This window comes from Lissotriton vulgaris, chromosome 10 (assembly GCF_964263255.1).
Source record: "Lissotriton vulgaris chromosome 10, aLisVul1.2, whole genome shotgun sequence".
NCBI classification, from domain to species: domain Eukaryota; kingdom Metazoa; phylum Chordata; class Amphibia; order Caudata; family Salamandridae; genus Lissotriton; species Lissotriton vulgaris.
The window spans coordinates 937,917,705-937,943,008 of NC_141698.1; positions in this window are offsets into that span (position 1 = coordinate 937,917,705).

The window sequence follows — 25,304 nt, forward strand, 5'->3', positions numbered from 1 at the left end:
ATATATGACCCACTAGAGGGTAAAAACAATTACACAAAATCAGGAACTGCATGGACCATAACACCTAGCGACGGAGTGTAACGCCCACTGGACACTTGACAAATAAAGAAGTGGATGCAGCCCCTCTTCATGCCTAATTGGAAATCAGCGGCGTAACCCTTTGAAAAAGCTCAAGGTAAACGAGCGAAATATGTCAGGACTGCCGGCTGTTTCTTAATAAAGGGATGCAAGCTTCTTCATGGTGTGCGGCTATTACTTTCCTTGTCCAAGGAGGGTGGTTGGTGAATATATATATATATATATATATATATATATATATATATATATATATATATATATATATATATATATATATATATATATATATATATATATATACATATATATATATGAAAAAACCAGTCCAGGTTCCGAGTAAATATCAGAGCCAGAGGTCAAGAACACCTCGTATCCAGCAATTCAAAATAGCCTTGAATAAGCAATACAATCCACAGTGGAACAGGGAAGACGTTTTAATGAAGGATGACGCGTTTCAGTCTACAAGAGAGCTTGTTCACACAGCGCGCCAGAAACAGGGAAGGGCTTAAATAATAAACAAAAACAAAGGACAAAATGAAAACAACCAATGTTGCACGCCTTCTCACAGTACTAAACACAGTAGATGGACTACAAAGTAACAAAGTGTAGAAACAAAGTGACACAAACCATATGAGATAAATGCTGTATATATACGGTCCCATAAATTTACACGTTAGTAATCAAGTAAATAATGGTAAGTAGTAATGATATGTACACAGGGATTATTTACAAGAGGAAAGATAATTTACAATCGACAGTGACGGCAAGTGCCTGAAAATACCCTCCTGAAGCAATGCTGTTCAAATGAACAAGAAAATGATGGCATAGTGCCTAAAAATATAACATTGCCACGCCTGGCTATTGATAAACAGCTAAGTAAATGCCCAGTACACCATATTTTACAAACATGCTGAGTAAGAAAAGACAGTAATCATGTAAATTGGACCAAGGCAAATTAGCTATACACAAACCAATATCAACCAACACAGCTTATCAGAGAAAGCAAGCAAAAAGTGATGATAAGGTAAAGAAAAAAGGGGATGAAATAAGTGAAGAAAAAATATGTACAGCCACAGTTGAGAAAAATACGCTAGACAGAACAAACATTAATCAAATGGCATAAGTCTTTTGCAAATAGGTGTCATATCCAACAAAGTAAACATAATTCAATGTCATAGAGAGAAACACCTAAAAAAAGTATGTACAAGTGAAGGTTAACCAGCCGGCCAACCACTCAGTGAAAGTCCACTTCACATCAGAAAAAATTGAAAAATAAAAGTCAATAAAGGCATAACCCATCACAGCATAGTTCACAAGAAATTGCTCAAATCTTCGGTTAGGTTAAAACCATTAGGTGCTTTGGTATCTAAGGCAAGAATCAGATGAGATTCTTTCTGCCGAAGAAGTTTCATTCTGTCACCTCCCCGTCCGGGTTGAGGTACTGAGCACAGAACTGTGTATTCGAGATCCCTCAATTTTTTATCGTGTACAGCTCGAAAATGTCTAGCGACAGGATAGTTGTTGTCGCTATTGACAATTGCACGGATGTGCTGCAAGATCCGTTGGTGTACCGGAAGTTTGGTACTTCCAATGTACTCCAAGTTGCACGTGCATTTGAGTTTGTATACAACATATTCAGATCTGCATGTAAGGTACTCTCGAATGGAAACAGGTGTGGAGCAGAATGCGGTGACATAGGCAGTACTATTTTTGGCAAAGGTGCAGGCTCGACATGAAGTACACCTGAAGAACCCAGTTTTGGTAATCAGACTCTTTTTAGGTGGGTCTTCAGGCATGGGTCTATCGAGAGCGTCTCGCATGCTGGGAGACCTTCTGAATGTGACATTAGGACTCGTAGGAAGTATAGGTCCAAGAATGACATCCGTAAGGATTATAGGCCATTCAGAAGAAATGATACCCCTGATTTTATGCTCCTGGGTGCTGTAGTTAGTAATTAGGCGTACATTGCAATCAGCAGTAGAGATATTAGGAGTCTTGGGCATCAACAATGTTTTTCGCTCAAACGCACATGCTTTATGTAGAGCCTTTTCAAGGATAGAATCAGAGTAACCCCTCTGAATAAAACGTTGTTTGGATTCATTGAGACATTTCTCAAGGGAGTCATTTTCACTGCATATTCCGCAGATTCGAATGAACTCCCCATAGGGGATGTTCCGGATTGTATGAGCAGGATGAGAACTGTGAGCATGCAAAATTGAATTGCCTGCAGTGGCCTTTCTGTGCAAGCAAGTTTCAATTTGATTATTCTTGATGAAGATGTTGACATCTAAGAATTCTGCTGAGTCAGTCGTGATGGTAGAAGTAAATCTGAGATTAAAGGCATTCATATTAACCTCTTTGACAAACATTTCTGCCTCACCACTGATCCCTGCCAGATGATGCAGACGTCATCTATAAAGCGCCAATAATGCACGATATAGGGCAACCACCGGCGATGTGTGGTCCTGAGCTCATGTTCCTCCCACCAGCCCACATGCAAGCATGAGTAGCTGGGGGTGAAACACGAGCCCATCGCCACACCGCGGAGCTGCTGGTATATCTGACCCTGAAATTTAAAGAAGTTAGTGGTGACACAGATATTCAACATTTCCATCAACATGATGTTATGGTCTCGGAAACAAATGTCTCTTCTGTCCAAATAATATTTACACGCTTGCATGCCTTGCTGGTGATGTATCGACGTGTAAAGAGATTCGATGTCCATTACCAAAAATAGTAAACCCTCATTCCATTCCACTTCCATAAGTTTATTAAGGAAGTCTGTGGTGTCCTTGACAAAGGACGGGAGATTCTGCATGTGAGGCTGCAAAAAGAAGTCTATGTACTTGGAGAGGTTTTCATTGCAACTCCCAATGGCAGCTATGATCGGACGACCTGGAGTTGGAGTGACCTGTTTGTGAATTTTCGGTAGAAAATATAGTACAGGTGTGATCGGATGATCATTAACCAGGAAATGACATTCATCTTTAGTGAGCAAACCTTTGCGCTTCCATGTGTGGATTTGTTTGCGCGTAGACTCATGGCATTTGTTCATCGCGAACTGGGAAGTCAAAAGATAACAAGCGGCGTCATTAAGGTGTCTCTGGGCTTCAGTGATGTAGTCTTTAGTTGACCAAAGCACTGTGTTGCCACCCTTATCTGCATTTTTGATTATAATGTCTTTGTTTTTTTGAAGTTTGCTCACAAGTCGGTGGTATTGGTTGTCATTATAGTTAGACTGTTTTCTCTGACTAAGAATTTTTCTGTTGAGTGCTTTCAATTCAACAATCACCCTGTCGCTGAACACATCAACCGCATCACGGGGCATGATCGGTAAAAAGGTAGACTTTGGGCGAAAAGGGCTGATAGCTGAGCGGCTCATCTCGGTGCTCTGGCTCACAGTAGGAATGGGTTGTGAGTCATTGTCAAAAGCAAGATCAAGCAAGTTTTGTAGCCCCGCAACATCTTGAACTTGTAATCCAGGTGTTATCATGTTGACCTCGGTTGTAGACTCTGTTTGATTTCTTTTGGCTTCAAGTCTAAAGTATTTGATACGTTTAATCTTGCGGATAAACTTGTAAATGTCAATCCGAGTTTGGTTATATGAAAACCTGTTAGGTGGACAATAAGACAACCCCAGTGAAAGTAATTGTTGTTCTTTTATGGTCAGAGGGAAATCAGTCAAATTGATGACAGTATTTTCTACCATGGTGGTTATCTTCTCCAATTCTTTTTTGCTTTTCCGCGTGTGGTATTTGCGCTTGAAGAGGACCCTCCTTGCGTGCCTGCGCTGGCTGTTTGATTGCCTAGTTTGTTCTGAGGTTGCCGGGAGCGCAGGGAGTAACGCCGGTCCTCGCTCACAAAATTCAGTTCATCTACAAGTGTGAAGTTTTCACAATTTGAAAATCCTTCTGCAGATCTCCCTTGTGCAATATCGTCTTCACTGCCAGACGTGAGCGAGTTCAAGGAGAGATTGTCACTATTATCGGGTTGTACCGTGTTAGCAGAAGTTGAAGGTTGATTGGCTTGAGCAATGCCAGCGTTTGCCACCGCTTTTCGCTTTAAATTGTCATATTTTCTGGAAAATGTAAAAATTCTCCCTGTGGCATAGTCATTTTTGTCCCCGGCAAACTTGGTGATTTTGCGCTCAATAATGGTTTCTTCCAATTTTTTTATCCGTGTGTCAATTTCTGCCTTTGTTTTAGTGATCAAATCAGTTTCACCTGATGCCTCCAATAGACCGCTTACTCGATCGATTTCAAGTAGCAATTTATTTCGGTCAGATTCAGCATACTTGATTAGAATATGCAACATATTCATTGAGCTTTTCAGATTGTTTTCCGCCCATTCCTGGAGCATCTGGGGGTCTGGATTCTCATAGGTGGGAACAATGAGAACTCTTAAACCACGCGGTATTCTGTTGGCATCCCTATATTTCTCGAGGGATTTCTTCTCCCACCATTTGGAAATTTCACCACGGAGGAGTTTTTCTAATGTTTTTAGTAGACCTTTCACATCGTTATCAGCCGAGCCTGGTGCCTCACTTGTTTGTTTAGAAGTGTTGACAGGGAGACTGTCGAAGCGTGCCTCAGCTGTGGCTTCTCTGTTTCTCAGCGCGTCACTAGAGATCATAATCACGTGTTGGAATACACTTACGTCTGACTTGGATGAAAAATAGCAGTCCAAGTCCATGTATTTTAGTAGAGAGGCTAAATGCTGGCAAGAAATAGGAGGCAATCCCTGAACCCGCTATTGCGCGTATATACAAGCAGCACACGTTAGGCAGAGGAGAAAAGAAGAGACCTTACCGGAATCGGTGTCGGGTTATCCACCAGTCAACCGACCGGCAGAGCGAGCCTCTCACCACGCCGATATGTCAACAACTTCCTCGCTCGCGGTGCGTGGCAGCTAATGAGGATTTCCTGCGCATAGACGGGGGGCACAACAAAGGCAGAACCCAACGATTCAGAAAACGAAGAGGCGTTGCAACACCTCTGAAGCAGCGCCGACACTGTGCCTCGAAAATCAGGGAGGGTCCAGAAACCGGGAGCAGCCAATCCCGGGTAGATTAAATGAAAAAAGCAGTCCAGGTTCAAACCACACAAGTCGCTTTGGAACCCTGCCACAGTTGGAGGCGGGCCTCGGATGGGATAGCGAATCCCAATATATCCAACCAAACACTTTCCCAGTGAAGAAAAGGAATCCGGGCCACTTTGAGGTGAAAAAACGTGTTTATTTTCAACGGCTCGGACACGTTTTTTCACCTCAAAGTGGCCCGGATTCCTTTTCTTCACTGGGAAAGTGTTTGGTTGGATATATATATATATATATATATATATATATATATATATATATATATATATATATATATATATATATATATATATATATATATATATATATATATATATCAATGAAAAAACCATTGGTTTTAGGCCATATATAGTTAGAAATTAGCATTTACAAAACCTTATTTTACTCGCATAAAACCATTGAAATTCCATATATAGTTAGAAGCGCTAACTATATATCGCGCACCCGCAATCCACTGCTGATGATGTCACATATTACATCATTCATGACATGGTCAGTGACATCACTGATGACATCACTGATGACAACATCCAGTGACTATGTTTCTGTAAAGTTTAAATATGTTTTACATATTGAAGAATGAGTGGATGTATAAGTGTCTGGATGAAGAATTTAGTAGGTGCATGACTGACTGTATGAAAGAGTGATTAAATGTGTCTCACTGAGTGCATGGGTTAGTGACTAAACTGTCTTAATTTGTGCATCAGTATGTCTGTTGTTGTGTAAGCTGCTGCATGTGTTGATCAGTAGCTATAAGAGTGGCCATATGGGTTATTGATTGGTTGCCCAAGTATTTGAATGGGAGGCTGAGTGTGTGTGTGGGTGGCTGGGAGGTGCGTGACTCTGTGCATAGATGTGTAAGCAGTTGATTCACTAGGAGTATGAGTTCAAGAGTGCATGTGGAAACAGCTATATGGGCGGTTGACTGTGCATGGGTGTGTTGGTGAGTGAATGGATATCTCAGTGCTACATGTGCAAGTAAGTACGTATGTAAAACACAATACATGTGAGAGTTGACATATATAAATAACTGAACATAAGAGCCAGTGAATGTGTGAGTGGCTGTATCGATCACTGTGAGCTTGTATCAGGGATTATATAAGAGAGTAAATATGTGTTATTATATGTTTGAATAAGTAAGATGTGTATAACTGTATAGTTGAGGAAATGGAGGTGTGATTGATTCTTTGCATGACTGACTAGGTGTGTGAGTAACTCCATGGATGAGTGACAGTCTGTGAGTGTCTGTTTATACTGAGTGTATGTAAGGTTATATTAGAGTCTGAAGAGGTTCATTGTATTATCACATGAGTGATGTGATCAGTGATGACAAATGAGATGTCATCAGTGATGTCATTTGAGTTGTCATCAGTGATGTCATCAGTGATGTCATTTGAGTTGTCATCAGTGATGTCATCAGTGATGTCATTTGAGATGTCATCAGTGATGTCATCAGTGATGTCACTGACCATGTCATGAATGATGTAATATGTGACATCATCAGCAGTGGATTGCGGGTGCGCGATATATAGTTAGCGCTTCTAACTATATATGGAATTTCAATGGTTTTATGCGAGTAAAATAAGGTTTTGTAAATGCTAATTTCTAACTATATATGGCCTAAAACCAATGTTTTTTTCATTGAATTTTCAAGGTTTTGTAAATGCAAATTCCTAACTATATATCCACTATAACCTATGGTTTTTTCTGTGAATTTCATTGGTTTTTTAATAGCAAATATGAAAAGCATTAAAATGTAAAGTACGTGATAGATAAAAACATTTTCGTATTTATGCACGCTGATGTGCTTTGAACGCTGCCCCCCTCCCCTCTTTTCTCTTAGTAGTACTCTCTCTTTGCAGATAGTGAAGAGTAGTTAACGCAGGCCTTTACCCCCGTTGTAATCCGTCCTGCCTGCTTGTCTCTCCATTTGATTGATTATTATCCAAGCATTTACTGTTTTTCAATTGATTCTCTTTGGTTCATTCTCTATTTACAAACAAGCACAAAGTCGCAATACTCTGTTTAGTCTTTGCAGATCGTGAAAAATCGTGTAAAAAAATAAAAGTAATCGAGCAAAATCAGTAGGCCACTAATTGGATCTCTTTTTGACCTCGCTAAAATAGAAATATTATAAACAACCCTTCATGAGAAATACGAAAATAGTGAGATGAACTGAGCTCCACACCATGAGGGCTGCAAGACAGCTCGGCTCCGTCACCCACCCCGCCCAAAATAACGACAAACCCTATGCAAATATTAAAAATATAGACAACACACCAGCAAAGAAACAGGGTAAAACATTTTATTAAATAACTATTTACATAACGTTGGTTTATAAGATGATGTCAGTAGTGGACCGATGTGTGAATAGGTCGGAAGCAGCACAAGGCGCCAAGATCCGGATGGAAAGTCCTGGATATTGGGTGCCATAGTTCAGAGTTCTGAGTTTGAGCCTTTTTCAATGCCTGTGCTTTGTTGTTTCCCCTCCATCAAAAACAAAAAAAAATATATAAAACTGTGCAAAAATACAAAAAAAAAAAAAAAAGTTTACAAAAGCAGTGCTTGTAAGACTGTCTGAAGCTTATTTCCACCTACTGCAGCTTCACTATTCCAAAGTAAGTGAGGGTCGTTTGTGGACCTGACTGCATTTGAAAACAATGTTATATGGTACCTCCCTAAACCGCTTGACGGAGGCCCCCGAGGGGCGGTGTGATGGCCATGGACTCGGAGAAGACGCTTGGCTCCGACACCCTCCCCAAGTCTTATAGCACTGGTGTAGCCTGAGATCGCCCCCGACATAGGCGGCCGGCTCCCGGGGTCCGGCGGAACTTTTTGCCTTTTGATGACTCTTCAATTCTGGACCTTGTCCCACAATCCGTTTGACCTGAAGACAAGCTGTAGTGGGGCGCCCCTTTATCGTTTTAGTTGCCATTCCGCCCGCTTTTGCTACACTGTGCCTCTTCCGCCATTCAGCTGTTTACCGCCCGCTCTTGCGACTACAGCGTCTCGCTCACCATGTAGTTGAGATGCGCCCGCTCTTGCGGTGCAGCGATAGACGGCTGCCACAGGACTCTCAAAATGGCGGCCGGCTCTTCGGTTTTGGGCCTGGTCCACTAAAATGGCCCTGGGACACCTTGGAACTCGGACGCTTGTCTGCTAGGGCTTGGGTCCCATTCTCGAAAAGCGTCCCCTCAGCCGTGAAGATTCTACAAAAGTCTTGGGGGCCTCCGACTCCCGCAGGCTTCTGGTGGGGAGCGGCTGCCATGATTGCTCGTGGAATGGCCACGACGGAGCTACGAGATGATAGTGGTCTCATGCTGACGCCAGCTTTAGTCTGAAACATCCAGAAACACTATAGACTACCAATTCGATCAGTTCCGGTAGCGCCCCAACATGAACCGGAAGAGAAGAACTTGCCCTCCCCTCTTTGACTGATGGTTCTTGTTGCCTGTCCCCTCTGTTGTCATTTAACAGAACTTTTTGGACTGCTGAAAGGGGTTGTGTTCTGAACGCTGGTTGGTGGAGACATTTAGACTATATTCTTGACCTACGTTGTCGCGTAATGCGTTTTATGACACGCCGCGTTAGCGCACCCGGAAGTGATCCGAGGCGCGGCGCGCAGCGCGTAACGTAAGCATAACAGGTCATGTGACTTGTTAATAAAACTTTTCATTGGTTCATTTTACTTTTGTTAATTTAATGATGAAAAGCTTGGTCATATGACCTAAAAATTACGCTTTTTATTTTTTTCGAACATTATTTTTTTTTCAAACATATGTTATAATATTCCAGGCTAATGTACTTTCCCGGAAAATTTACAACTGTCCTGCAAGTAAAATATATTCCTTTTTCGACAAAAAGGGCGTTTCTTCGTTCCATGACGGAGCCGTTGAGTAAGAGAGACTCGGCCTGCTGTCTTAGTCGCCGATACGCCTGATTATCAGATTCTTATCGATCACTTTATGTTGCAGAAATGAAAAACACAACTGCCCTTGACCATTTATCTTTACTGCGTTCCTACATATTATACCTTTTATCCGTCATGTAATTGGACTGCTTTATTTCACTTGCCTTTTACTGATTCGAAAACAGTGACTAAAAGTAAAAACTTTACCAATGTAAATACTACTACCGTGTTTTGTTTTAAAAACCTTTATTGTGAAAATATCAGTATACAAATACGGGCCTATAACCACGTGGGCCGGCCACGGAGCAAACTGAAATCGTATATGATGAGGAGACATTTACACTGTAGAGGAACGTAACGAGCGGGCCATTAGGTTGCAAGAACTAAGGTGTCTAACAGTTGCGGAATCGGTGGACGTACATTTTGTAATTAAAATAAGACAGGGCCACTTACAATAACATTTTCTAGATATACATTTGCGGGCAAGGAGTTACGAGTCCCATTTATACCGGCGCCATTTTGGGCGAGGCCGGGCAGGTCCAAGATATAGTCAAAATGTCTTCACCAACAATCGGCCAGACCAGAACCCCTTTCGGCCCTTTATGCTATAAGATGGTGTCTTCCATTCAGAAAATATTGTTGGCAGCATTTTGAAAGGAAAGATAAACAGCCGTTCTCCTAGTGAGTCTCACATTGTTACATTTAGGAAGAATGTTGAAGAGTAATATGTGGAAAATCTGAAGCCATTTTTCTACAAACTCTCAATCAGCCTAAGTCATGGGCGATCTTTGTCCACACCAGGGCAATAGTGAAGCTGCAGCAGGTGCAAAGGAGCTTCAGACAGTCTTACAAGCACTGCTTTTCTAAACATTTTTTTGTATTTTTGCACAGTTTTATATATTTTTTTTTGTTTTTGATGGAGGGGAAACAACAAAAAACAGGCATTGAAAAAAGCTCAACAGTGCAGGGCGCCTTGTGCTGCTTCCGACCTATTCACACATCGGTCCACTACTGACATCACCTCATAGGCCAACGGGGCACCCCACACTGACTTTCGGCGCAGCATTGTAGGATGGCCACACCAGTGCGGCAACTTGCTGGACACCACCTCGGTGCCATCCGGATCTCGGAGCGTTCGAGTCACTGTACCGCAAGAGTGACCGGAACTCAGCTGGTCACACCGTCTTTCGGCGCAGCATTGTAGGATGGCCACACCAGTGCAGCAACTTGCTGGACACAACCTCGGTGCCATCCGGATCTCGGCGCGTTCGACTCACTGTACCGCAAGAGTGACCGGAACTCAGCTGGACACGCCGTCTTTCGGCGCAGCATTGTAGGATGGCCACACCACTGCAGCAATTTGCTGGACACCACCTTGGGCAACAGTGAAACTGCAGCAGGTGCAAATAAGCTTCAGATAGTCTTACAAGCACAGCTCAGAACTCTCAACTATGGCACTCAATATCCAGGACTTGCCATTCGGATCTTGGCGCCTTGTGCTGGTTCCGACCTATTCACACATCGGTCCACTACTGACATCACCTCATAAGCCAACGGGGCACCCCACGCCGACTTTCGGCACAGCATTGTAGGATGGCCACACCAGTGCAGCAACTTGCTGGACACAACCTCGGTGCCATCCGGATCTCGGCGCGTTCGACTCACTGTACCGCAAGAGTGACCGGAACTCAGCTGGACACGCCGTCTTTCGGCGCAGCATTGTAGGATGGCCACACCAGTACGGCAATTTGCTTGACACCACCTCGGTGTCATCCGGATCTCAGCGCGTTGTGCTGCCTTCGGCCTATTCGCACATCGGTCCGCTACTGACGCCGCCTCACGTGCCAACGGATTTTCTACGGTTTTTGTAGCCCTATGCCGCATAACAGGTCATGTGACTTGTTTATAAAACTTTTCATTGGTTCATTTTACTTTTGGTTTCCTAAAGATGGAAGGCTTGGTCATATGACCTAAAAATAACACTTTTCATTGGTTTAGAACATTTTTTTTTCCCAAACGATGAAAGCCCCACCTTGTTTCTGGATCATTCAGACTGAAGCTGGCGTCAGCATGAGAGCACCACCATCTCGTGGCTCCGTCGTGGTCATTCCGCGAGCAATCATGGCAGCCGCTCCCCACCGGAAGCCTGCGGGAGTCGGGGGCCCCCAAGACTTTTATACAATCTTCACGGCTGAGGGGACGCTTTTTGAGAATGGAGCCCAAGCCCTAGCAGGCAAGCGTCCGACTTCCAAAGTGTCCCAGGGCCATTTCAGTGGACCAGGCCTAAAACCGAGGAGCTGTCCGCCATTTTAAGAGCCATGTGGCAGCCGCCTATCGCTGCACTGCAAGAGTGGGAGCAACTCAACAACATGGTGAGCGAGACGCTGTGGCCGCAAGAGCGAGCGCAACTCAGCTAGATGGCCGCCACCTGGGGAGGCCCGTTCACGCCGGCTCCCCCACGCCCCCCCCCCCCGGGCCGCCGCACGCCAATTTTCGGAGCAGCATTGTAGGATACCAAAACCAGTGCGGCAGTTTACTGGACATCACCTGGGTGCCTGTCGTACATGTTGTGTCAGCCATGTGACACTGGACACAGACCGCTACTGACGAGGCCTCCCCCCGCACCACCCGGGACGCCCCACGCTGTTTTTCTGTGCTGCATTGTAGGATCCCTAAACCAGTGCGGCACCCAGGCGACATCACCTGGGTGCCGTCCAGAACTCTGCACGTTGTGCTGCCTTGGGACTATTCGCACAACAGACCGCTACTGACGAGGCCTCCCCCCGCCCCACCCGGGACGCCCCACGCCAATTTTCGGAGCAGCATTGTAGGATCCCTAAACCAGTGCGGCACCCAGGCGACATCACCTGGGTGCCGTCCAGAACTCTGCACGTTGTGCTGCCTTGGGACTATTCGCACAAAAGACAGCTTCTAACCATTGTTGCTTTTTGTGTTGAGAAATGTTTAAATGTTTTTAGTTTTTGTTCCGTTCGTTAAAGTTAGTAGTTAATAAAGTTTTATAACCTTACTTTGTTGGAGTGTTATCTATTTTTTTTTAAACGGGTGAATGGGGCCTTGAATCGGGTTATTGTCATGTGTGGGCTTTGGAAGTGTGCTGCTGCAGGATCGGACATTTCAAACTCAAATGTACGTTCTTTTTCTTACCTTTCCGAAGCATGGAGCGCAATAGCAGGCAGAGAAAGGGTGATGCACGTGTTGAACACTACCTGACCTGGCAAGTTGCTGGCAGTGCCCCCCCGCCCGCTCCTGAAAGAGGGCACACACACACCGCCGCCCCGAGTACTTCACAAATCTTTAAAAGACCATGCGCTTGTTCATGAGGCTTAAATGGTTTATCACCTCTTCTAGAACCCCTGCATCGACCCTCTGACGTTTCATGGAAAAATTACCATGTAACACAATACCAAGCCCTGTCAGCTGAAACCCCAAGGAATCGTGGGGCATATTATCAAGGGGGTTTATCTCCGCTTTTTTGGCTTTAAAAGCCATGAAAGCGGAGATAAAATTATTTCCCTATTACCAAGCTGTCGCTAACACCAGTTAGTGACAGCTAAAAGGAGATAGCGACCATCTTGGGCCCCGCTTTGCATGTCAGTGATACTTATCACTAATGACATGCAAAGTGGCGTGCCAAGATGTTAGCGACTGGAAACAGTCCCTAACATCGCTACCTTCTATTACCAACTTTTGGAGATATTCGCGCTAAGCGCGAATATCTCCAAAATCTAACACCTGCCCTGAGCAGTTCTTAGCCATGTTATCCAATGGGAGGTGGATAACATGGCTAAGAGCATTAGGTCGATAATACATGAATATCGCTGACTTTTCTGCGATAATAGCAAGGTTTATCTGCGATAAAAATCGCCGATGTGCGGCGATAATTTTTGTCTCTAAACAAGTTAGAGACAAAAATTATCGCTAGTTGTTCGTAATATGCCCCCGGGTTTTTGCTTGCAGAAATCGGGAGGCGGGAGACTAGCACTGAAATCAGTAGTCACACGCCTGAATCAGGAGGATTGGCATGTCTGAATTCTCTACAGCTGGGGCCATAAACTACATCCGCAGAATTAGGTGATAGCCTGGGACCAGCCTGGCATCTAAAATGGCTGCCGTGCACGACAAAATTGTGGCATTCGAAAAAAGGCAAGATGGCGCAGCCGCTGGAAGAGATGTATCAACATATATCAGCCTCCTCAGCCACCCTCAGGAAACATAAGGGATTAGGATACGTCTCCCGCACCCCCTTATACCTAGTACTTTAATTAACGAAGCACAAAATGGCGAATTCCCGTTTCGCTACCAGTTTGCGGCCCAGTTTGCGGCCCGTGAAGCGCTTCTACCGTGAAAAATCATTTTTTTTTTATTTTCCCCACGGGACCCTTTAATAACCCCAACAACATTCCTAGGGGGTCAAGAGGGGGATACCTTGCCCCCTTTCATTAAATTCCCCCTTAGTTTTTCACCTTTTCTTCTCTCTCGATCCTACCGAGAGACAAGATGGCGGCCGCTCCGGACTGTCACGCAGCAAAAAAAAAAAAAGCTCACGCACAGCCGCTGGAAGAGATGTATCAACATATATCAGCCTCCTCAGCCACCCTCAGAAAACATAGGGGATTAGGATACGTCTCCCGCACCCACTTATAACTAGTAATTTAATTAACGAAGCACAAAATAGCGAATTCCCGTTTCGCTACCAGTTCGCGGCCGCGCTTCTACCGTGAAAAATCATTTTTTTTTTATTTTCCCCACGGGACCCTTTAATAACCCCAACAACATTCCTAGGGGGTCAAGAGGGGGATACCTTGCCCCCTTTCATTAAATTCCCCTTTCGTTTTCCACCTCTTCTTCTCTCTCGATCCTACCGAGAGACAAGATGGCGTCCGCTCCGGACTGTTTAGAATGTTGACAGACACCGGAGAGCCAATCAGCTTTCTGCGCGCAAAGTTCCGATAAGCGAAAAGTAAGCGGACCGGATCGCTGCCCAGAGCGCTGTTACAGATATATATATCTTGGTTTGAACGTTAATTTCTCAAAAACTACTGGAGCACATATATTGAGACCTAGCAAAGGCACATCGGGCTAACAGTCCCTACAATTTTGCCAAGTTTCGTGCAAATCCATTCAGCCGTTCGAGCTAAAAGTGAGTCCAACCGCCCTATGGAAATTAACATGGGAAAAACGCGTTTTGGGACCCCCCTTTTTTCTCGGCCCCCCCTTGACGAACCCCCCCCAAATTTTCAGGGGCTGCTCAGAAACAAAATGTGCCATTTTCCTGAAAATTTCAGCCGATTCCGTCCACAAACGCCAAAGTTATTAGACATAGAATTTTCAAAAGTCCCATAGAGAAAAAATTCTAACTATATATACCTACTGGCTATCGCCAGTAGGTAATATATTTATGTATATATATATATATATTTTTTTTTTTGTTATTTTTTTTTGTTAAACACTCCAGAAATCCCCCTAAAAAACTAAATCAAATTAAAAAGCATTGGGATAATTTAAACCAATAGTGATTTCCTTTTAAAAAGACATGGAAACTCCCATTGCCCATAGGACACACTCGTAGACAAAAACCTGTAAAGTAAACAAGAAATCCACCTGAAAAATAATTATAGTCCCAAAAATACATCATAACATAGTGATACATTACTGACAAAAAGTGTATGAAATCAGAACACTACAAACTAGTTGAAAACACTACTAATAATGCAACTAAGTCTATAAAATACCCACAAACAACACTATAACTAACCTCTAGCCCTTCCCCCTACACCGCCCCACCCTCAAAACCCTTAAACAATCTTTATAAGAGGAATTACCTGTTCCGACGAAAAGCTGCACCTTACTGTAACATGGAACCGGGAAAATAAGCTAAAAATGACACATATAGATTACTAAAAAGAAGTTAGCAATAAAAAAAATAGCCACTAAATGAAACTAAAAAAAGACTATCTCCTCATAAACTGGGGAATAAGGTAAAAATGTTGAATAAATGCATCGAAAAAATTTACAAAATTATGAAACGTTAAAACATTTCTAAAGTACAAATTAAATAGTAGTATAACATATATACAATTATTTATTAAATACTGTAAAAACATATATGCTAAAATGATGTTAAAAATATGTCTATAAAACAATTTTAGAAATGTTTAAAAAAAGTGAAAAAGTGAAAAATGTACAACATACAATACTGTTTAAAAATAATTCAATTTCTGTATTCATTAACATGTTTTATTCAACTATGTATCATTTTTTAAAGTTTAAAAATTAAAAATATACATTAAATACACTTTGAAAGCATAAATAAAATTAGAAAAATTGGTGCTACTGTCTTTATTCTATAGAAGTAAGTAATTAGTAATATAATTGATTACAAAAATAGAACTTTTTTATCATCTTTCTAAACACCAATACTAATGAAATACCACAAACTATTTCTACTACATAAGAATAACATTTAAACAAATAATTTCATACTAAAATGATAGAATTCAATAATCACCTTCAAACATAAACCATTTTTATCAAAAGTGTTGGACGCTAAAGAGGTGAAATTTAGTATTCCTACTCCAATCTAAACCAATTTGGGGACAGTGTTGGACACCAATGGGGTGATATTTACTATTCCCACTCCAATCTAAACCAATTTTGGTGAAGATGGTGTACACTAAGAGGGTGTCATTTACTATTCACACTCCAACCTATGCCAATTTGGGGAGGATGGTGGACACTAAATGGGTAACATTTCCTATTCCCACTCCAATCTATACCAATTTGAAGAAAGAATTGGGTACTAAGGAGGGGAAAATGCTATTCCCACTGCAATCTATAACAATTTGGGGAAGGTGTTGGACACTAAAGGTGTGACATTTAATATTCCCAATCCAATCTAAACTAATTAGGGCAAGGTTTTAGATAGTAAAGGAATGATGTTTACTATTTCCACTCCAAACTATACTAATTTAGTGAAGGTGTTGGACACTACAGTGATGATATTTACTATTCCCACTCCACTCTAAACTAATTTGGGGAAGATGTTGGACACTAAAGGTGTGATATTTATTATTCCACTCCAATCAAAAACAATTTGGATAAGGTATTGGACACTTAAAGGGTGACATTTACTATTACCACTCCAATCAAAACCAATATGGAGACAGTGTTGGATGCTAAAAGAGTGACTTTTACTATTCTCACTGCAATAAAGGAGTGACATTTACTACCACTACAATCTAACTTAATTTGGGAAAGGTGTTAGACACTAGACATGGTGTTGTTCATCTGTATGATTGGTTTGCCTTGGGGTTCTCAAATTTGCCTAGAAGCTCCATCTAGTTGCTGCTCCTCTGGTATACAAATAAAGGTGGAAGATTGAAAATGCCCTTAAACCCATCTTCCGTTTGTAACATAGGCCAGTGTTTCAACACAATATTTATGATTTTGTTGCTTCTGGTGGAATACTTTGACCTAATCATAGATCTTTTGGTAGTACTGTGGGATTTCCCCATTATAAGGAGTTGCCTTCTCTCTTTGACATCCACCCTTTCCATAGCTGTTTAATGGATGTTGCTGGGCTATCCTCTTTGTTTGACCTTTTTGACTGTTATCTCCTTGTGTTTTTGTAGTAGTCTTCTTTGGACTCTATCACTTTAATTCTTAAGAGTCAAGAGTAAGGCAGATGATGTTTTAAGGGGGGATGTAGCCTTACGGCTAGAGCGGTCGACCTCGCAGCTGGGTAACTGAGTTCAAGTCTCGGCAACAATGCTCAACATCCCGTGATTCTGGGCAAATCACTTAATCTCCCCATGCCTAATAAAAATGAATGTGTCCTCATGTAACTAAACTGGTGCTCATGTAGAGCACTCTCATACCTGATGTCTCTGGTCAGTTTGCCCTATCTAAAACTCTACAAAAAAACCACCATTTGATGGAAACTGTTGTCTTGTAACAAATCGTTTCTGTCTGTGGGTTTATTAAAAACATTGGTGTCTAGTGTTCCATCCCGACCTGTGAATTCAACATCTAGAAATGATATTTGATTTTCACTAATGGTGTTAGTGAAGCAGATTCATTTGTCAATGGCATTCACGTCATTTATAGTGGAAATCAACTCTGTTTGCTGGCCCTTCCATATGAGGAATATATCATCAGCGTATCTCCAATACATGACTAGATTCTCTAGCCACTCTTCATCTAACCAATCTGGGGGTAGGTGTTGGACATTAAAGGGGTAACATTTACTATTCGCACTCCATTCTAATCATACTAGGGAACTGTTGGAGACTAAAGGGGTGACATTTCACTCCAATCTAATTTGTGAGAGGTGTTGGAAACTGAGGGAGTGTCATTTACTATCCCCACTCCAATCTATGCCAATTTGTTGAAGGTGTTGGATATTAAAGGGGTGATATTTGCTATTCCGGCTCTAATCTAACCCCACTGGGGGAAGGTGTTGGACACTAAAGTGGGGACATTTACTATTCAAACTCAAATCTGAGTCTATTTGAAGAAGGTGTTGGACTCTAAAGAGGTGAAATTCACTATTTCTACTGCAATCTAAAACAATTTATACAAGGCAATACAAACGAAACATGTTATATATAAGTCAATACTTCATACTCACAAACAATTTCTTATATATAAAATAAACTAAAATGTAATCTAAAAACACACTAACAAAAACTAAAAACACATATATTCATATTTAAACATTAACATATAAAAAATATTTTGATAACTACTAATAATGACTATTTTTCTCAAATATTACCTACCCTCATAAACTTGAAACATAGATTCAGAATTCAAAATTAACAATCATAAAAGAAAAATATATAAAACCAATTTGTAAATTAAAAAATTAATAATATATAATTTTAGCATAAAATTATAATTTTAAAGCAAGAACATTTTAAATAATTTCATACCATTGATATAGATTTTAATGTAATATAAATCATAATGTAATCCATTTAATAATCTAACAAAATACATTAAAACTGTTACAATATTAATTTGCCTATTATTAAAATAATCAATATATAATGTACTTTAAAATGTACATTTTTGAACATCTAACCCCACCCTTGTCCCCTACAAACCTGAACCTGATATCACACTGCTAAAACAAATTAGAAAAACATTATTTTTTATACATTAATACCACAAAAAATACAAATTTCAACAATTTCATAATTAATAAACTATCTTACTAAAACACAAATAAAAAAATAATGAACATGTAGAATCAAACACACTACAATAACCTACATTCTAACATAAATGATATTACATTAAACAATAATTTTTTAATCGATATGTTTTAAAACAACCTATCTACTTACCTGTTTGTGATTACCTAAATGATTTGAAATTGCTTTTATGTTTCACAGCCCTGAGAAAATGAAAAATATTTGGTGAACCATTTGTTAGCTGTTTGTTTATTTTACAAATTCAACTAAGAAATTATAATGAAAATAAATTTAAATTTGTAAGATTTGTTATAAATTAAATAAATGAGCAGTTATTATGTAAAATAATATAAAAATAAAAAATAAAAAGCCTGCACACTTAATTGTCTCAAGAATTCTGGGAATGGGCTCAACTGTATTGACTATAGCTTAAAGACTGGGAGGGCATGTATTCTGCAGGGTGGTTTCCCTAATCACCTCTGAAATTAATGCTGGAAAATTGAACGGAGCTTTAGACATAATATGAAAGGTTTCATCTCCATCACCAGTACCATTCGGAAACAAAAAGACCCTAAACCCACTGCCAGCCGTGGCCCGTGGAGAGAGTTACGGTGGGGCAGGAAGGCGGGGAGGGGCAGGGTGGGGGGTGCTAAAAACCGGATTATGGATAATTGCAGGTAAGTAAACAATTTAATTAATAAAATGAATTTCGTAGCGCGCCCTGCATCGCAAAATGCACCTTCCTGCCCGACCGTAACTCCCTCCACGGGCCGCGGCTGCCCACTGCTGCCTTATATGCCAACTCAGGGAAAACAGATCTACTGATATACCTGTTTATGGCTGAAAATACAATTTCCTCATTAAAATGACAAATAAACTATGCCCAAATGCTGAAAGAAATGATGACTTAGTTGGAATATTTAGAAGTGATTGTCGGCCAGGCCTTCTGAAGTGTTGGGATGTTGTATTTTACCTTCCTTTTTTACTACCTGTTAAATCTATATTTGGTCTCTGTGTTATCAACTTCATTTTCTTTTCTTTATATTTGCTGTAAAATGAGATAATCATTTCATTTGTTCCAAAAAAAATAAATAATGCTTGTTTACATATCCCATGATTCCATCTGGTTTGTTTCTCTACATTACCTGGGCTGAATGTTAATAACATACTACGAAAAATGTAACAAAACAAGTAAGACTATTCTTCTCAATTCAGTCAAGCACATGTTTTGATAGCACTGTTTCTATATTGTCCAAGATATTGATACACATAAAACTCTAATGTTCGTTAAGTTTACATTGTGCATAACTAATAATGGTGTGATAAACCGTACAGTAAAAGGGGAAGAAATTTAGGGAAATATAATGATGGTCCAGCAAGAGAGAATTATTCCCAGAAAACATGCACATGATCGAGCACAATGTTTGTGAATGACATTAGGGCCATAATATTTATGTCAGATATTATGATTATTATCACTATTATGGCATAGAATAATCTATGCAATAGATAAGAGAAGAAAAATGTAATCTCCAGCTAAAGTATGTAAAATTTGGTAATACCATTACACAATTGTCATCTTGTTCATAGCATTCAGTATTCACTTATTTTATGGAGTACACAATTATCCAAGTGTGCCCTGGTGCTAGCAAATCAATACACTCTATACACCCACGCGCATGCTCAATGGCTCCAAACAGAACTATGATCAGACAGGCGGAGGTCGAGAGAAGCAGTCCGGGAGGAATGTAGGGGCATATTATCAAGGGGGTTTATCTCCGCTTTTTCGGCTTTAAAAGCCAAGAAAGCGGAGATAAAATTATCTCCCTATTACCTAGCTGTCGCTAACACCAGTTAGCGACAGCTAGTAGGAGATAGCGACCATCTTGGGCCCCGCTTTGCATGTCAGTGATATTTATCACTAATGACATGCAAAGTGGGCGTGCCAAGATGTTAGTGACTGGAAACAGTCGCTAACATCGCTATCTCCTATTACCAACTTTTGGAGATATTCGCGCTAAGCGCGAATATCTCCAAAAGCTAACACCTGCCCCTAAGCAGTTCTTAGCCATGTTATCCAATGGTAGGTGGATAACATGGCTAAGAGCTTTTGCTCGGTAATGCATGAATATCGCTGACTTTACAGCGATATTCATGTATTTCGGCCGATTTTTATCGCTTAGGAGATAAACCTTGATGATAGCAAGCTCCTAAGCGATAAAAATCGCCGCAGCTCGGCGATAAAAATATCGCCGCTAAACCAACATAGCGATAATTATCGCTAGTTGTTGGTAATATGCCGCGTAGTTTTTAAACACATCCAATCTATACGAAGGCCTTACTACTGGGTGAAAGGCTGTATGGACCATGCAAAGGGCCTTGACCCGGCATGTCATGTGCACAGGCGCCCAGTGTAACTTACCAAACAAAGACAAGATACTGTCAAACTTATTCCTCCCAAAAATCAACCAAGCTCCTGCATCCTGCATGAATGGTAACTTCTTTATAAGGCAATCCAGATGTGCAGTATAGAGAGCATTGCAGTAGTCCAGTCTGCTGAAATTCAGGTCTTGCACTAGAAGCTGTTATGAATGTTGAGCAATAAAAGGGAGGATCTTCTTTAATTGTTTCATTAGCAGGAGGCACGTAGACATTAATTTATTAATCTGATTGTCAAATGAGAGTTTGCTATCAAATAGCACACCAGATTAGGGGCAGTGGATGCTGTTGCCGGACATTCTCCTAACGGTTGGGGCCACCACATAGAGGACCAGATCGGCGGATTACCAAATATCAACACCTCAGTTTTATCTGAATTTATCCAAACAGGACTGGCTGTCATCCTGCCTTCTACCTTGATCAAACAGCTTTTGAACTTCTTCTGGCGTTAGGAAATGTTGGACTCCATGCAGATGAATATTTGGGTATCATTCACAAAGCCATATAATTGGAAGCCAAAAGAGGCAATTAAATCTGTCCATCCTCCATCTTGCAATAGGCATTTGTCTCAAAATAAATGTATGAAAATAGTGTGGGTAGCAACAGGAACATCTGTAGTGTCTTTGCAGCATTTATTGATTACACAGGTTCTGATGATCATGATCAGATAGTGCAAACTTTATGTTCATAATGTTCAAGAATAGCTCAAAAATGCAAGAAATAATAGACAAGAACAGGCCTTTGTTTGCACCAAGCCTTTAAAATTAATTTACATAGGGAGCTCAAGAGGCAACTCTCCTTGGTGTAGCTACTACACATCCACACTATAATTATACTTCCACCAACTAGGATTTGTGAAGGGTGTATAAACCAATTGCGGGACTATCCTGTCAGCGTACACAAAAAGGGTGTCCAGTAGAAGCACCAATTTACTATTTATGGGGGCTCAGGATCACAGACATAACATAACATCACATCAGGGAGCGAATCATAACATAACATAACATAGGATAGCTTGGTTAACATACCAAAACATAGAATATGATAGCATAAAGTAACATAACAAAGCATAACTTAACTTAACATTGTGTAGTTTGAAACGCTGCTAGACAAAAAGAAACACTATCAACATTTTCAATCATTGTCTGAGATTTAAATGGAAAATAAACCTTTAATTAAAAGCACACTAAACGGATAAAGAGTGCAAAATGTATTTGATGGATGCTCTTATAAAACAGATTTACCTGACTTAGGTGATTCTGTTTGGTTCCTGTTTCTTGCTGTAAGTAATTCCGCATGTTGCCCCAGATAGGAACTCTCTCATTAATGTACAAAGCTCTTGCAGTGGAAGCCCTTAATGGCATTCCACTGAATGCAGTAGCTCTTGTAGGATGGCTTGGATTACAATTAAAATGCTTGCCTGCCAGCTGTTTGCGTAGACAAGGGCTCGGCTTAAAACCCTTTAATTGTTTCTGACTGTTGATTAGCATGCTTTATAAACCAGGCTCAGATTTACGAGCAGCCATAGCTATGATACGTCTGCCCTCATAACCACCTCTTTATTATGGAGCTGTATAAATTGCCCCCGGGCGGTGGCTGAGTGATATATATTTTCGTGACAGTGCGGAGTCCCGTGCGTTGCTTTCATCATGCTTCTGGGGTGTTTTTTCCCCTGCAGTAACTTTCATGTACTTGGCTCAGCTTCAAACGGTAATTCTGTTTTTCGTCCCTGCCAAACTGATTAATTCTTTGGATTAATTTAGGGATTTGCTTATTGGATCCACCTTAAGTGGCAGTTATACCTGGAGCCTAGAGGGTGTTTTTTTGTGCCTGGATGTTAGTGCAAAAGGAAACAGTGAGGAATTTAGTTTTCTTGGGCGTGGGTGTGCACATCTCTAACATGAACTGGATCAAAGTGAAAAGAAGTATGAATTCTAACTCACTCTGTATTTCATGGAAGTCGGTTCACCCAAATGCTAGCAAGAGCGAAATTCACATAAACCACATTTTGACTCTGATGACTCAGGCGTTTGACCCCCAGTCTCATCCTCAGTCCCTGAGCAGCCTACTGTTTACTACTGCTGGCCTAAGTAAAGGGGATTACATTCTTGTGCCTGCTTTCCACGCTTAGAAACAGCTGTGCAGAGAAAGAGGTGTTTATCACCTGGGGTTCACTTACCGGTTAGAGGGGAGAAATGTGGGACCATGTAGCCTGGAGACTGCCACATAGTCTGTAAAGGTTAACTCTAAGGAGCACAAAGTTCCCTGTCACCCGGAAAAGACTGTGCACTTCCGGGGTGGCCTGCCTCCATATCACCGGTTGTGGGCCTGGCGACCCTTGAGGCCTTATCTCTTGGTCCATGAGGATCCAGGTATTGTCCCCGACTTCACACTATGCTGTCACCTGATGATTTCCCTGCGGTCCTCCCATCCCACCTCTCACCCCAGCAGGGTACCACCTCTGGTTGGATCTTTACGTCTACACGCGGATCTCGGTGGGACACGGAGAACTATGTTGGGACCCGTTGGTCCATAACTGTTGGTTTTGGTATTCTTTTTTCTAGATCCAGCACTTCTTGGAGAGATTGCATCCAGGATGCCATGCGTCCTCTCCCTCCTACTCTACCTGACTCCCCAATAGGTTTCTTGTCAGATGTGGGAACTGACCGTGCCACGACCTCCTTTGGTGTATGGGGACAGTTTCACAGTTACTTTTTTTAAATGTCCAGGTGTTAAACTTGTCTAGCAAGTGCAAGCACGTCTGGTGGTATCTCTTGCACCAAGACCCATAAGTCATTCTCCTTCAAGAAACTCATCTCCTGGGGGTAGACACCCACCGCATGGCACACCCGAAGTATTCACTTTGGTTTTGGGTGCATGCTCCCACTAAAACTCTAGGACTGGGCATCCTATGCAAGGCCGGCATTTGCACTTGTGTCCTGAAAGTAGTTAAGGATAAGTAAGGCCATTTCCTAACGCTACAAATCTGACGGGGTCAGCTTTCCCTTACACTGTTTAATATTAATGCCCCTAATCTAGCACAGGATGCCTACCTCCAACAGGTGTTGCAGGACCAAGTGTCTGGGATGGAGGGAGCCTGATCTGAACCTAGTATGGGATTCAGACCAAGATAAAAGCACAACATCACATCAGGATACAGGAGTGATGTCTGCTCAACTTAAACGTGACATCTTAGATCCGGGCTTGGTAGAAGCCTGATGATGTAGACGCCCACTGGTGCATCACTATTCATTCTACTTATGAACTCGTTACAGTTCAACGGAACAAAGACAGAGGTCTTGCATTGTTCCACCGATCGAGTTCCTCGAGATCTCCCAGTTGACTTCTGGCCTCCGTCCTTCTCAGAGACGGTGTCTGCTGCACAATCAGCGCGCAACCTAGGCGTTACTTTTGGGCCTAACCTGCAGCTGGATCTACATGTAAACAAGACCACCTCTACATGTATGATGCTGATTCGTATGCTGCGCAAGGTCCTACCTCTTCTCCCTGAGCAAGCCAGACCAGAAGTAGTGCGTTGTACCATCCTAAGTCGACTTGACTATTGTAACGCACTACTTCTGGAGGCCCCGGTAACACTTCTGGGCAAGCTGCAAAGGGTGCAAAATATTGCTGCCAAACTCGCCCTCTCTCGCCCCTACCATAGCTCTTCTACGGCAGCGCTGCGCGAACTTCATTGGCTGCCAGTCCATCTGCGGGTGCGCTACAAAGCAGCGTGTATTGTGTTCAGGGCTATTCATGGCCTGGGCCATATCCCTTTGCGGCGAATGTTTGCCTGGTATCGTCCATCTAGAGCTCTACGCTCCTCGTCGTCCAGGCTACTGGTAGTCCCGCGATTCCAGAGAGTGAGGATGGGTGGCCGCTCGTTCAGAGTAGCGGCAGCCAGACTCTGGAACTCTCTGCCTATATCCTTGAGAAGCCTTGAAGATCTCTTAGCTTTTAGAAAGGCTCTGAAAACTCACCTTTTTCCCAGGATAGGCTGAGCTACTGTTTTCGCTGGATTATGGGTCAAAGCGCCAGGATGCCCTTGGTGGTGACAGGTCGCGCTATACAAGTATGCCACAATACAATACAATGTGCATGCCTCATACCCATGCATCGACTACCTCTTCCTCACTCACTCCCTCCCAAGAGATTTAGGCACTGCAGCCATCTTGGATATTTTCATCTTCGACCATGCCCATGTAGAGCTGGTGTGGACTAGCAACACGCACTTCCACAAAGAGCCGCCAAGCTGGTGCTTTCCTTTGAACCCGAGTCTAAAAGGACCCAGTAGATGTAGCGGACATCCGATAGCACATTGCAGACTGTTTTGAACTCAATGCTCTGCTCACACTTCTTTACACACGCTTTGGGGTGGCTTCAAGGTAACCTTACAAGCGGTGATCTCTACTATTGCCTATGCCAGGGCTGGAGAGTCCAAGCTGGTAGAAGCAGCTTAATGGCTGAGATCAAGGCCCAGGAGAGGCGAGATCATATGGTCCCCACTAGTCGCAACCAACACCAGCTGGCAATCCTGTGTGGTCAGCTGCAGGCGCATAGGACTA